We start from the raw sequence: 12,098 nt of genomic DNA, 5'->3' as shown, positions 1-12,098 counted from the left end.
ACGTCTTTGCAAATAACCAGCCAGAATTTGAAAGTAAGCCAAGTCCATGAGCAGAATATATAACTGTTTTACCGCAACCTGCTGCTCCATTTGGTCTGAGAATGATGCTCATGCAGAGGAAGGGAACATTTAGTAAAAGGAGTTGCATAATGCAACTAAAAACAACAACATTGATGGCTGCTGGGACTGGCTCTCTAGCACAACCTAGTGGTTAAGACTCTTGCTCATTCATCCAGGGTGAGTCACTGTTTCATGTAAATAAATAGTTTGCCAGACCTCAAACTGCCCTGTGATGCAAAGATCAGCAGACTGACTGCATCCTGTTGCTGTTCTTTGAAGGGGAAGGGGACTGGTAAGTGTCTATATATACTTATATTCATGGCTGTCAACAAGTAATGCCAAGAAATCGTAGAAAAAGCTTACAATATCTACATACTATCTGAGGCCACACGCACATATGCACACGCCAACTTTGCAAATACTAACTTGGATTATGATATATAATCCAAGAAAAACAAAGTGTATTTCAGCACAGGAATGGCAGCAGGAAAATTTACACTGAGCTCGTACACTGATTTGCTCTATGGCCTTGGAGAAATCTCTTACAGTGCAATCCTAAGCATATTTACTCTGAAGTAAGTCCCATGTAGTTCAAAAAGAGAGAAAGGACTTACTCTCTAGTAAGTGTACCTGTGATTGCAGTGCTGATTACTCTTCATCAACTTCTATTTCTAAAATGAGGGCAATAGCAGTTACCTTCTTGTTCACATGAAACCCAGCACTTTTGTCAAACTGCAAATTCAAGTCAGAGTTTGTTGGCTATTAATACTACGACAACGACAATAACTACTACTACTAACAGCAGCATTTCTAGTTTGGCCCAAATTGCTTGCGCTCTCAACCACTAAATTTGTAAATTTGAAACAACAGGAACCCCACTTCACAAAGTTGGTAAGAATATATGCAAAACAAAACACTGATCCAGAATGGGATGATCTGTGCACATGTTCTGATCACAGATCACCTTAACTATACACAGGAGTAAGAAGAGGCTCTGCTAGAGGGAGCAGACATCCACTTCCAGCAGCCCCAATTCTTATGTAGTTCCCACCCTCTAATAATAATAATAATAATAATAATAATAATAATAATAATAATAATAATGCTGAGTATTTATCACTACATGACATTAGTTTATTTTCTGCAAGCAGTTTTACTGTCCTATGAGCAGATGGTGAACATTTGGAGTTCTGGAACATTTGAGCTGCACTGCTAATATTTCGCTATTTTCATTAACGAGCATTAATAACACTTACATGAAGAAGAGTCTCTCCAGAATGGATTTTCTCTTCCTGTTTCAGAAAAAGAAAAAATAAAATAAAATAAACAAAAACAAAAACAAAACAAAACAAAAAATAAGATGCTAATGGAGGGGAAAATATGGACATAATCCTGCCAGATATGAATGCCACATGTGTGTTTAAGAACTCCAGATAACAAAAGAGTCTGCACTACCAGGCAACTGTTCCTCCCTAATTTTCTGCTTTAATCTTTCATACGTGCCAGCTTTTAAAAAATGAAACTCTGGCAAACTGTCTCAAAAGTCAAACTTAAGATCCAGAAAAATTAAGTTCCTGCAGCAAGACAGGAAGGCTTATCACTTTCCCTGGGATTTGTGCATCATTGTCTAGGATCTCCATTGTTTACAGCCATTTTCTAGCACCGAAAGGTCCTCTGTGGCCTACAATGAAAAGCTGGAAAACAGCTTAGGAACCTAAGAAGCTGCCTTACACCAGGTAAGTTTGTCCAGTTAGCCCAGTATTATACACTCTTGACTTGCAGTGGCTCTTCAAAGTCTCAGGAAGAAGTATTTCTCACAACCTTCTACCTGGTCCTAGAGATGCCGGGGTCTGAGCCTCATACCTTCTGCTTCCAAAGCATGTGCTCTACCACTGAACTCTATTTCTGGCTTTGGGGCACAACAACTGTTTCTGGATATCTTCTTGCCAGAGATCTAGTCTGCAAATAGGTAGAGGGATCAGTAGAACTCTGTAACGGTTCTCAACTACCTAGTTAGATCCTGCAAAGCAAATACCCTCTTCTGGGTCCTATAGCGGATTCTGCTGGCATAGGGCAGGGAGCTGGCTCAAGTATGAGAGGGTGGACTGAAAGGCAGAGAGAATGGGATCAGAAACTGAAGAGTACCAGGGCATCAAATTTCTCCCCAAGTCTGCAGTTTTGTCCTAAAGTCTGCAGTTTTGACAGGCCTCTACTACAGTGTCCCTTCTAATGCCCACATTCTGGTAGCAGCCGGAAGTCTTATCTATAAGCAAGAGTTAAAATAACCTGTGCTAAGGAATTTGTGCAGTTCTGCAAGAGATGGGGAAGTAGAGATAGTAACAAAATGTATTTCGTGTCCTGACAGTCTCTAACTGAAAATAAGCTGCCTAGGTGTATTCTATTAAAATAGCTAAACACCTCTTCTGTACTTACCAAGGCAGGATGTGGTGTATTGAGTCACTTCTGCAAGTGCACACCAAACATTTAAAGCACATCTGTCCAAAGAGTCCTGGGAATTGTAGTTTACACTTCACAGAGCACAATTCTTGACATCCTTAACAAATATCTCCAGGATTACCAGGATTATTTGGGGGTAGAGGAGAATTTGCTTTAAATGTTTGGAGTATACACAACATCAGGCTGAAGTGTAGTTTCAATGCTATAGTCAAACTATTGTGTACTTAAGCATGGCTTGGATATAGGCTGAGGTTTGGATATAAAGCTGGGTTTCATTAAGTCTAAAGGCAGTCCTAATATAGAAAACAAATTCCTCCAGCTGCAACTGGAGTTAACTACTATAAAATTTGTTGTGCATGCCAGGCTAAAGCTAAAGTAATTCATACAGGGGGCTAGAAGCTATTTGTCCATTAAAAATACACTTTGTTTCTGCTAGGCAAGGGGATATATGTGGGAATGTGCAGTTATTCTACATTCAGTTTCAGCAGTTTAACAGGTCTATTAAACTTGGCAGTGTGTATAAAACTGAAAAAATTCAGAACAATTTGAACACAATGGTATATCACAAAGCCACAGAGCTGGGCTTCTCATTCTGTGGACCTTGAAACATTGTAGCTCTTGGTGTTATTTTTATCTTTCTATAACTTGCTTTAGGTGGAAAATATTTTTAAGTCTAAGCTACTGCAAGCTCTTAGATCTTGAACCTCTGCAACATCTGGAATAACTTTCTGAATTAAAAATAATTAAATAAAATGATAATGGTGGTGGGGTGGTGATGATGATATTGTTAAAACTAAAAGTAGTTGCATTAGTAATAACAATAAAATTAAAAATAATAATGATATAAATAATAATTTAAAAGAATCAATTCAGCATTGAAAAAAACCAGTATTATAAAAAAATGGCCACCATTAAATTAGATTTAAATTTGATGATAAGTGAGACTAAAGAAAATATAATTTTTTTTGGAAGAAGTGCTGGATTATATCTGAATGAGTGGACATGAGATTGCAAACAAGTTGATAATTTGTCTGGAAAAAACTTTTAACGATGTAAATGGGAGCGGGAGACGTGAGGGAGTCCAAAGAATTGATGAAATTATGTTTGTGACAGAAGTAAGACTGTTTATTATTTGTGCATTGATATTTAAAAACCTTAATAAATATTTATTAAAAAAAAATATGAAAAAAACCAGTATTATTACTTCCTCTGGTTGAACAAGCCAACTTGCTCTTAAAAGGAAAGTCACAAGTCAATGATAAAATATAATTAATATTCAAACCCCAATTTATTCAGAGATACAGTACAGGACACATCTTGAATGAGAATAGATGGCACTGTTTTTCAGACATTTCATTCCCCTCAAGAAATCATTTGACATTTATAAGTACCACTGTAATTTCAAACAAATAGATTTAACATGAGTTAAACAAGCTCCAGTAAGTTCAATAAGGCTCCCAGCCCATTGAAGAGACTGGCATACCTGTGCATTGTCTCTTATGAGTACTGGGACAGTTGCACATCTTACACAATGGCAAATGAAAGTTTCACACCATACACATATGAGTTGGAGACCTTGGCACTGGTGTAAATGTTTTTGAAAAGTGATTATTTGTAAAGCAGCCCTTAACAGTAGAAAGTGCTTTAACTGGGATTAGACAACAGCCTCTGCTTGAAACGTTAAAGAGTATTGTTAGGGACAGGGCACACATGCAGTGCTTCTATGAAGCAAAAGTCTTGAGGCAAGCTGCATCTACAAAGCAAGCTCACATTCACAGCTGCACTAGCAAAGCAAAGTTAATTTTGTAAGGATGCTGAGACGGGGAAGAAGTATATAGAGAAGGCTGCCCTAAACTATATATGAACAGGCTTTAACTTGCCACAAGGAAAAAAATAATCAATCCCTGCTAGAATCATGTTTGAGCTTGAAGGCAAAAGTAGAAAATAATGGGACAAAACTGAAATGCACCAGGAGGGGGTGCCCAGAAGTATATAATCGTGATTATTACTACTGCTACATATAAAGTATTTTGTACTGCAGACAGACCTAATTGTCATTTGAGTTACTTCTATGAGCAAAGCAACCAATAAATATTATTAATAAGAGCAGTGCAGTAGTAGATATTTGCTTCTGGCCTTTAAGCCCTGCTTAACTGAGGAATACTTACATATCTGGTGGAAAGGAAGCTGGTTAGCAGAGCTGGAGCATCCTGCTGCCATGGCACTTTTGTGTAGCTTTGCCTTGCTAGCTTTGCCTTGCTAGAACTTTCACGGCCCCCACCCTATAGTCAGCTTTCATTTCCCCCCTATCTAAAAACTGTTATAAATGCTGAGGATGCTTGTTCATTGGTTGATGAGACTTGCAATGGGAACAAAAAGACCATATAGAAAGAAACAGAGGCAGGCTAAGTAGATAAATGTTAGGCAAAAATACGAAACAATGAAGCTAAATGAGTGGATCAAGCCGTGTCGGATTTCTAGCTCCTTTCTTCGGCCTTTCCTCCTCAGTCACTAGGGAGCTGGAGCTTTTACCTCTGCCCACTGCCTCGCCTTTATCCTTACCTCATATCTCTGCCTACTTCACCTTCCTCTGGGCAGCTTGTCCCTGTTCCAATGTTAGCTACAGGTGGGAGGGTAGCGGGGAAAGAATGCCCTTGTGACATCAGCAGCCATTGTCTCAGGCTTCTCTCCTCTGTTCCTTAGGTGTGCAAAGAAATCTGAGTTGAGGGCAGGCTGCTGATGCCACAAAAGAACTGTTCCTCCCCCTTAAGCAGGGACACTTCCTGCTCTCCTGCCTAGTTACTAGAGGAATAGGGCATTTAGGTGGCGCTGTCTCCCAGCTCAAGATCACAAGTTCCCCAAGCACAGTCTTTAGCCTTCTCCCGCTCAGTTTTCTGAAGAGAAGTTGTTCAGGAGGAGGTTTGAGCAGAAGGAGGGACTCCTTCTCAGGACACTAGTCCCGCTCCCCAAATCTCTTACCTTCCTAATCCCCACCCCTTGCCACCTCCACTGAAATGGTTCAAAGGAAGGAAGGGGAGTGGGGAGAACCAAGCATATGTTTACAGAAGCGTTAGTGCTTATATGCTTATCATCATACTACACGTGACATTTAGTGGTCCTTTTGACTCCTATCGTCTTCTCCCACAACTTAACTTGCCTTCATATTCCCTCCTCTCCTTCTTCTGTCCTGTCTCTCTTTATATATTTGTGTGTGTGTGCCTTTTCTATGGTAGCAGGGTAGAAAGAGGGGCATTCTATATGGGGAAGATAACATTCTTTCAAGAGCAAGAACAACAAGGTTCCTTCCTTTCTCTCCAACCATTATTACCATATGCAACAGGATTCTGAAATATTTGGATCTGAACATCCAGATGCTCCACATCCCCTCTACCATTCCACCACCATTTCACCATTTGTGTCAAGCACAGTATCTTATCTCACTACTTCAGCACTTAAGTCATGTGATCATCAGACGATATCAAAGACTAGCAGCATCTTGAACCATTTCCATAGAACAGTTTATTTTCACATTCATTTACAAACATTTACCAAAACAACGCTAGCCACTTTCAGCACTGTGTAACGGAAAAGTGTCTTGTCCTACTGAGATGTCCTGAATTTATGGTTTAGTAAATTATATACAAGATTAAACTCAGATCTGTATCACAGGATATTTCATAAACTCTTTCCTCCCCAGGGCATAATAGCAATATGATGCCTGTCTATGCCACATCATTATTTTCTTGAAGATCAATTACTTCACAGAGTCATTTACACTACCACACTGAAAACAAAAATGTATTTTTTATTCTGTTGGATATGACAAATAGAATTTTGATATGGATATTAGAAAGGTTTGTTGCTGACTTGACGGATGGCCACACAATCCCACTGATACATGTGGGGAGCTGATTGTAGACATTAAAACAGTTGTGTGGAGCCCTAATTCCACAGATGCATTTCAACAGCACCCCTACTGCTATGTCTTAATTGGGCCTCACTTTGTAAAAGATATGCCACATGCACAGAGAAGCAGCAAACATAAGTGATGATGCCTTCAAGCAAGTACAGAACATTTTCACAACATGATGCTGCTCAGACATGTAATCCAATCCATGTATTCCAAGGGAAGGAAATCACTTCCCTCCCACCACGTTCACCAGCCTGGAAGTAGGGGAAATCCTTCCCATTCCCAAGTGTAATGATCAATTAGAACACTGACAGGCAACCTTTATGGCAAAAGCACCACAAGTCAAGCACAAAGTGTGAGACAGTGCAACACTAACATACCTTTCAAGACATAGGATACTTCCAGGGTTTGGGGTGATTTTGGCTCCTTTCAATAGTCAAACCTAATAGTTCTCTACTGGTCACTGTTCTCGAAGCTACTAACATGAGTTTGACCAAACTGCAGGAGGCAGTGGAAGACAGGAGTGCCTAGCGTGCTCTGATCCATGGGGTCAAGAAGAGTCAGACATGACTAAACAACAACAATAGCTCTCTGGCTATTGTCCAGAAATGCCACAAACTCTGACACTAGGTGCAACCATGCCACAATTTGGCCACCCACTTATGAGCATGAATGCCTATCCTGACATTCTAACATGTAGGCTCTACTCAACAAAAGGCTTCTAGTTACACTTTTCTAGATACAGCAGTTTTAAATGCCTCAAGAAATCTTGGGAGGCAGAATGAAGGCTATATATATCCCACTTTCCCCCTCCACAAAAGGAGGTGCTCAAACCAGCTTTCACAAACAGAAATGCAAAACATAAAAATAACAATAATCCAATAATTAAAACAAATGATCAAACTAAAAACTGCACCAAAAAACAAAGCACAAAACCACATCACTCACAATACTACATTTTATAATGCCCTTATTTCCCACCACAGAGCAAACAACAGCATAGGATGTGTGCTTTTGACTGAAGTATGGTGCAGTAGGAAAAGGGGTGAATAGACTTACCAAGTGCTGCTTGACCAATCCAATTGGCAGCCTCACTTCAGTTACATTACATTAGAAAATAAAACATCAAAAGTTCCAATCACACAGCTCCAAAGTCATGCGTAGTTTTGCCCTCATTACCCTGTGGGCCATATTTGAGAAGTCACTGTGGGACTGGAAAACCTTTGCTGAAATAACCCTGAGAGAGAGAGGCTTATAGTTCACCCAAGCCCTAATAAAGCAACATGATTCTGACAGGTCTATACCCCATTCACCTATTTTTAGTATTCTCATCAGGCATTTCTTCATTTCCCCCATTAATCAGTTATCAGACTCTTATGTCTCAGTCCATTCTCCCCTTCCCATAAGAAAAGAGGAACAGAAGAAATTCTAATGATATTTTATTCCATCATGGCAAAAAAACAATACCTAAATGATATCACATTGCACTCAGTTACTCAACTGTAAATTAGCCTTCGGAGAGTTGCTTCAGCTTTACACCAAAATCTCCTGCTTATATCTCTTTAACCAAAGCTGCTCATTTTATGATCAGCTCAAAGACCAAGACTTCCGGCCATTTGTTCACTTACTAATGCACTAATATTCTATAGGCCTCATCCTGGAATTACACAGTTCTATCCAATGCAATTAAGAGATTTCTGAAGATAATTCTGTCTAAGTTTGCATACTGGAGCCCATTCATGATATAGCCCAGGGGGGAAAGCAACAACCTATTCCCCCCACCCATTACCATTCTGTAACAATGTCTTTGCTGGTCCAATCTCACATACTGCCCCCTACAGGATGGGATGTTATTTGCCACACTTGCTTTTGCAGGCTGCCAAAGGTTATGTCATTCTTGGGTGCCAGTGCTATAAGGAGATTAGTGCAGAGGAAAGTGGGAAAGGAAAATGAAAGACCTTGGGGGAGAGGGTATAAGGTGACTGGAGGGCAGAGGGAGGCGTGAAAAGCAAAAGGGAGTGACAGATTTAAAAAAGAAGAGAAATCAATATTGGGAAGATTAAAGGAGAAAGAGGTAAAATTGAAAACAGAGAGAAGCAGACCACCACAGCAAACATATAATTTACTCCTCTGAACAGTACATTCACCTTCAGCATTTGCCTTAAGTAAATGACATTGTTATTACAGTAGATCCATCCCTACTGTAAAAGATCAGTTTCCAAGCAATGTCTTCCAGGAAAATATTCCCACCACATTCCAAAGTCAAATGGTGCTAGAGAGATTATTTATTTATTCAAATATAAATCTAGACATACAAAATCATTTGCCAAGGACACAGAGGTCTGGCCTAGACTGGGCTATATTTCCCTCCCCTCAAACACTGTGTATGAATAACCCCACATTTTTAATAAGCTCATTCACTAAAAACAAAATATCCTTTTAAAAAATAGGAGATTCCAAAATCTTAGCCAGCAGCAACTCCAAATTACTATTAACATGACAAACCTATTTGGTTCTTTCAGCCCAACCCTTAAGACAGTCTTTAACACAGAGGAACAAGAAAGTACAGTGGATACCAAAAGAGCCCATTAAGCACAACTGACTTTTCTTGGCACACTTTCTTAATGCCTTTCCTGATACGGTTACAAATTAGTCACTATGAATTTTTTTTTAAAAAAAGAATAAGCAAAGCTCTATATCCACATTGGGAAGAGCGACAAGGACGTTCAAGATTTCAAAACAGGCAGCTCTGTTTCTTCACCATCACACCTGGCTCTTCATTTCACGGTATATATTACTTATTTTTAGAACACTAAAGACAGAGAGCTTAAAGAATACATACTTAGAAATAAGGTCTGTATTAAAGATAATGGTCTTTTCTCCCAAAAACATTCAGCATTAGGCAGCAGCAGTAATAAGAATGTCTAGTTCAGACATTCACCTTGGTAAAACGCAGGTTGTATAGGTAATGAGCACTTTGTTCTCCTCTAAACAAAACAGTATAAAAAGAGAAGCATATCCTCAATTGGCCATCTGCTGATCTTTACACGTATGCAAAGTGCCTTCCTCCTCATGCTCTTATATGGAAATTTAGATGGTGCTGCCTCAAAAGTCTGTATCCTTCCCTTTTGTTAAACGATCACACACAGAGATGAATATTCTGCCTTCTGATCCCAGGAACAGCGGTGGAAATCCAGAATCACTTTATTGACACTGAAGTGTGCTGGAGATTCGGTTCTTGCCAGCAAACTTTCTAAGAGTATCACAATCCCTTTCCTTTCACCACTCCAAACCCAAAGAAAATGAATGAACGAGTGCACAAGAGGGCAACTGCAGTCCAGTTAAAGATGTACTAACACCAACCGTGTAGCAATGCTAGCGCTTGCCTTTTCTGGTAGATTTTTAGTAGCAGAGAACAGCGCTGCTTAAATATAATTTAATCGCACACTGCACGGAAGAGAAAGGGAGTGAGGAGGGCCAAGCACATGCTCATCACACATACAAAGGCAGAAAACGCACTAAAACCAGGAGGAAAGCGTTAGCCGCACCAGCAGACAATTCCACTTAGCTGCTATCTGTTATTTAAAAGTTAACACAAGGTGTCGGAGGGCGGCGGCGGGGAAGAGAGGTAACTGCTGAGAGACCCCATACAGCCAAACCAGAAAGGTGCACATGCATGCACGTTTTAAAGGGGAGGGGGGACACCAGACAAAAGGAAAACCGCCATGCGCTCGCTCACTCCCTCGCTCTCAAAAAAAAAAAAAAAAAAGCACAGAAGCAATGCATCCTAAAAGTAAATAGCAAAGGACAAATACAAATCTCTAAGGAAGGGGGAAAGGGGTGGGGGTCGGATAAGGGAAGGTAGGTGGGTGGGTGGGCTTCTCAGCCTACGGTGAAACCTGGCCAAAAAAAACCCCGACCCCCTAATGCCAGGATTTCTTGCTTCCCACCTTGGCTGAGGGATGCCCCTTAGAAAGAGGAAGAAGCGTTTCTTTTCTTCAGAGTAGCTCCCCGTTTTCCAGTAAATGACAAGAGGCGATCCATATGCCTCCGACTCCCTTTGTTCCTAAACGCTACGAGAGCGGAAAAGAGAGGGAAGGAGAGCGAGGAAGAAAGGGAGAAAAGGGAGCCACCGACAGAGAGAAAGCAGAGCCGCGAAGGCTGGGCTTAGGTCCTTCCCTGTGTGCCTTTGCTCTCCCAATATATATGTTATCATATATATCTATATCAAAAATCCCTCGGAAATGAGCCTCGGGTACCTGTAGCAGCGGCACCCCTCTGACCAGGTATCTGTCCAGCGCCTTAGCTGCCCGTGGGTCTGTCCCGTGTGTCCCGGGGAGAGTGCCAAGGCGGACTAACAGGGCTGCGAGGGAGGAAACGGTAATTTATAAGCGCTTTCTTCCTGACCTCTCGTGTCTGTTGTCTAATGAGCGAGCGCCGAGCATCACCCATCCTGCTGAGTGGAAAAACACCAGCTCGGCCTCGTCTTTGGCGGGGGAGGCGGGGAGAGGGAGGAGGGGGGAGCGGGAAGGAGGGGCCATCTTTCCGTCAGTCCCTTTCGACACACACGGGGGGGGGGGGCGGGCGGGGAGAGGGAGGAGGGGAGGCTCGGCTGGCAGGCGGCCCGGAGGGCTGCGCGAGGCGGGGAAGGGCCGCCACAGGCGCGGGGAGGAGGAGGTGGGAGCAGCTGCCTGGCCGGGAAAGAGAGCCGGCAGCTCCGGGCGTGTGCCAAGGAGGCGGGAAAGTCGCGCCTTTATTCCCCCCTATCCACCCGCACCCCCCGGCGGGTGAGAGAAAAGGAGAAACGGCGCGCGCGCGCTCGACAGGAAAATGGGGCAGATTAACCGTCGAGACTGCCGTTGTGAGGGCGCTGCAGAAGGGGGCTTCCTCCCTCCCTCTTTCCCCCTCCTCAGGCTGTGAGGAGGCGCACCAACGGTATAATTTCGGCTCCCCATGCTCTACAACGCGAGGGTTTCTGCCTCCCCCCGCCCCCAACTTCCCAATCCCAGGTTAGAGAGAAAGGGGAGCGGGGTAAACAGAAGAAGAAGAGGGCGCCATTTCGCAAACGGTCGCGAAATCCCGGTTTGCCGCCGGGCGTCGGTCGCCTCAGCGCGGAGCGGCCGCCCCAATGCAGCTCCCCCATTGGCTGAGCCGGGCGCCCGCCCGCTCTCAAACACGTGTTCGCCGCCTTCCTTGCTTCGGTGGGGGAGGGGGGTGTAGGCTTGAAGCACCGAAATGTGTGGGCTGTGGATCTGAGTGAGCTTCAGTGAACCCGCTCCAATTATTATTATTAAAATTATATACCGCCCTTTATCCGAAGATCCCAGGGCGGTGTACAACATTAAAAACAGAATTTGCATTGCATAATAACAAAAGACAATAAAACAATAAGGGGGGATCTTAATAACATCCCCCCCACATATTTAAAATGCCATAGACCAGAGGTTCCCAATTAGTTAAGTACGGGAGACCCTGATTTTTAAAAGCCAAGCCATGGGCCCCATACTTTTGAAAATGTTATCTCTAAGGTGGTAGTTTTGTTATTTGAATGGTAACATGGATCCCCTGGGTAGGTTACATGTACCTCCTGGGGGCCTGCAGTACCTCCAGTTGGGAACCACTGCCATATATTGTTTAATGGCCAAAGTCCTGGATAAAGAATGTTTTTGCC

At 42.4% G+C, this 12,098-nt stretch overlaps 1 protein-coding gene across 8 annotated transcripts in view; it reads right to left on the bottom strand.

Annotated features, from left to right (window-relative positions):
- The window catches only part of SLC6A6 (solute carrier family 6 member 6), a 60,102-nt gene extending 49,244 nt beyond the window's left edge, over nt 1-10,858 (bottom strand). The window contains exons 1-2 of one of the 8 annotated variants that reach the window (XM_081852842.1): nt 10,687-10,792; nt 1,317-1,352 (exon numbers count right to left, since the gene is read on the bottom strand). The gene's annotated coding sequence lies outside the window, so the exon portion shown is untranslated. The other 7 variants (XM_081852840.1, XM_081852848.1, XM_081852843.1 and 4 more) reach the window with 7 other exon arrangements.
- Between the last annotated feature and the right edge of the window lie 1,240 nt (nt 10,859-12,098).

Source organism: Podarcis erhardii (assembly GCF_964252035.2).
Source record: "Podarcis erhardii genome assembly, chromosome: 2".
Taxonomy (NCBI): domain Eukaryota; kingdom Metazoa; phylum Chordata; class Lepidosauria; order Squamata; family Lacertidae; genus Podarcis; species Podarcis erhardii.
The sequence above is the reverse complement of the archived record's forward strand: the minus strand, read 5'-3'. Positions and strand labels throughout refer to the sequence as shown.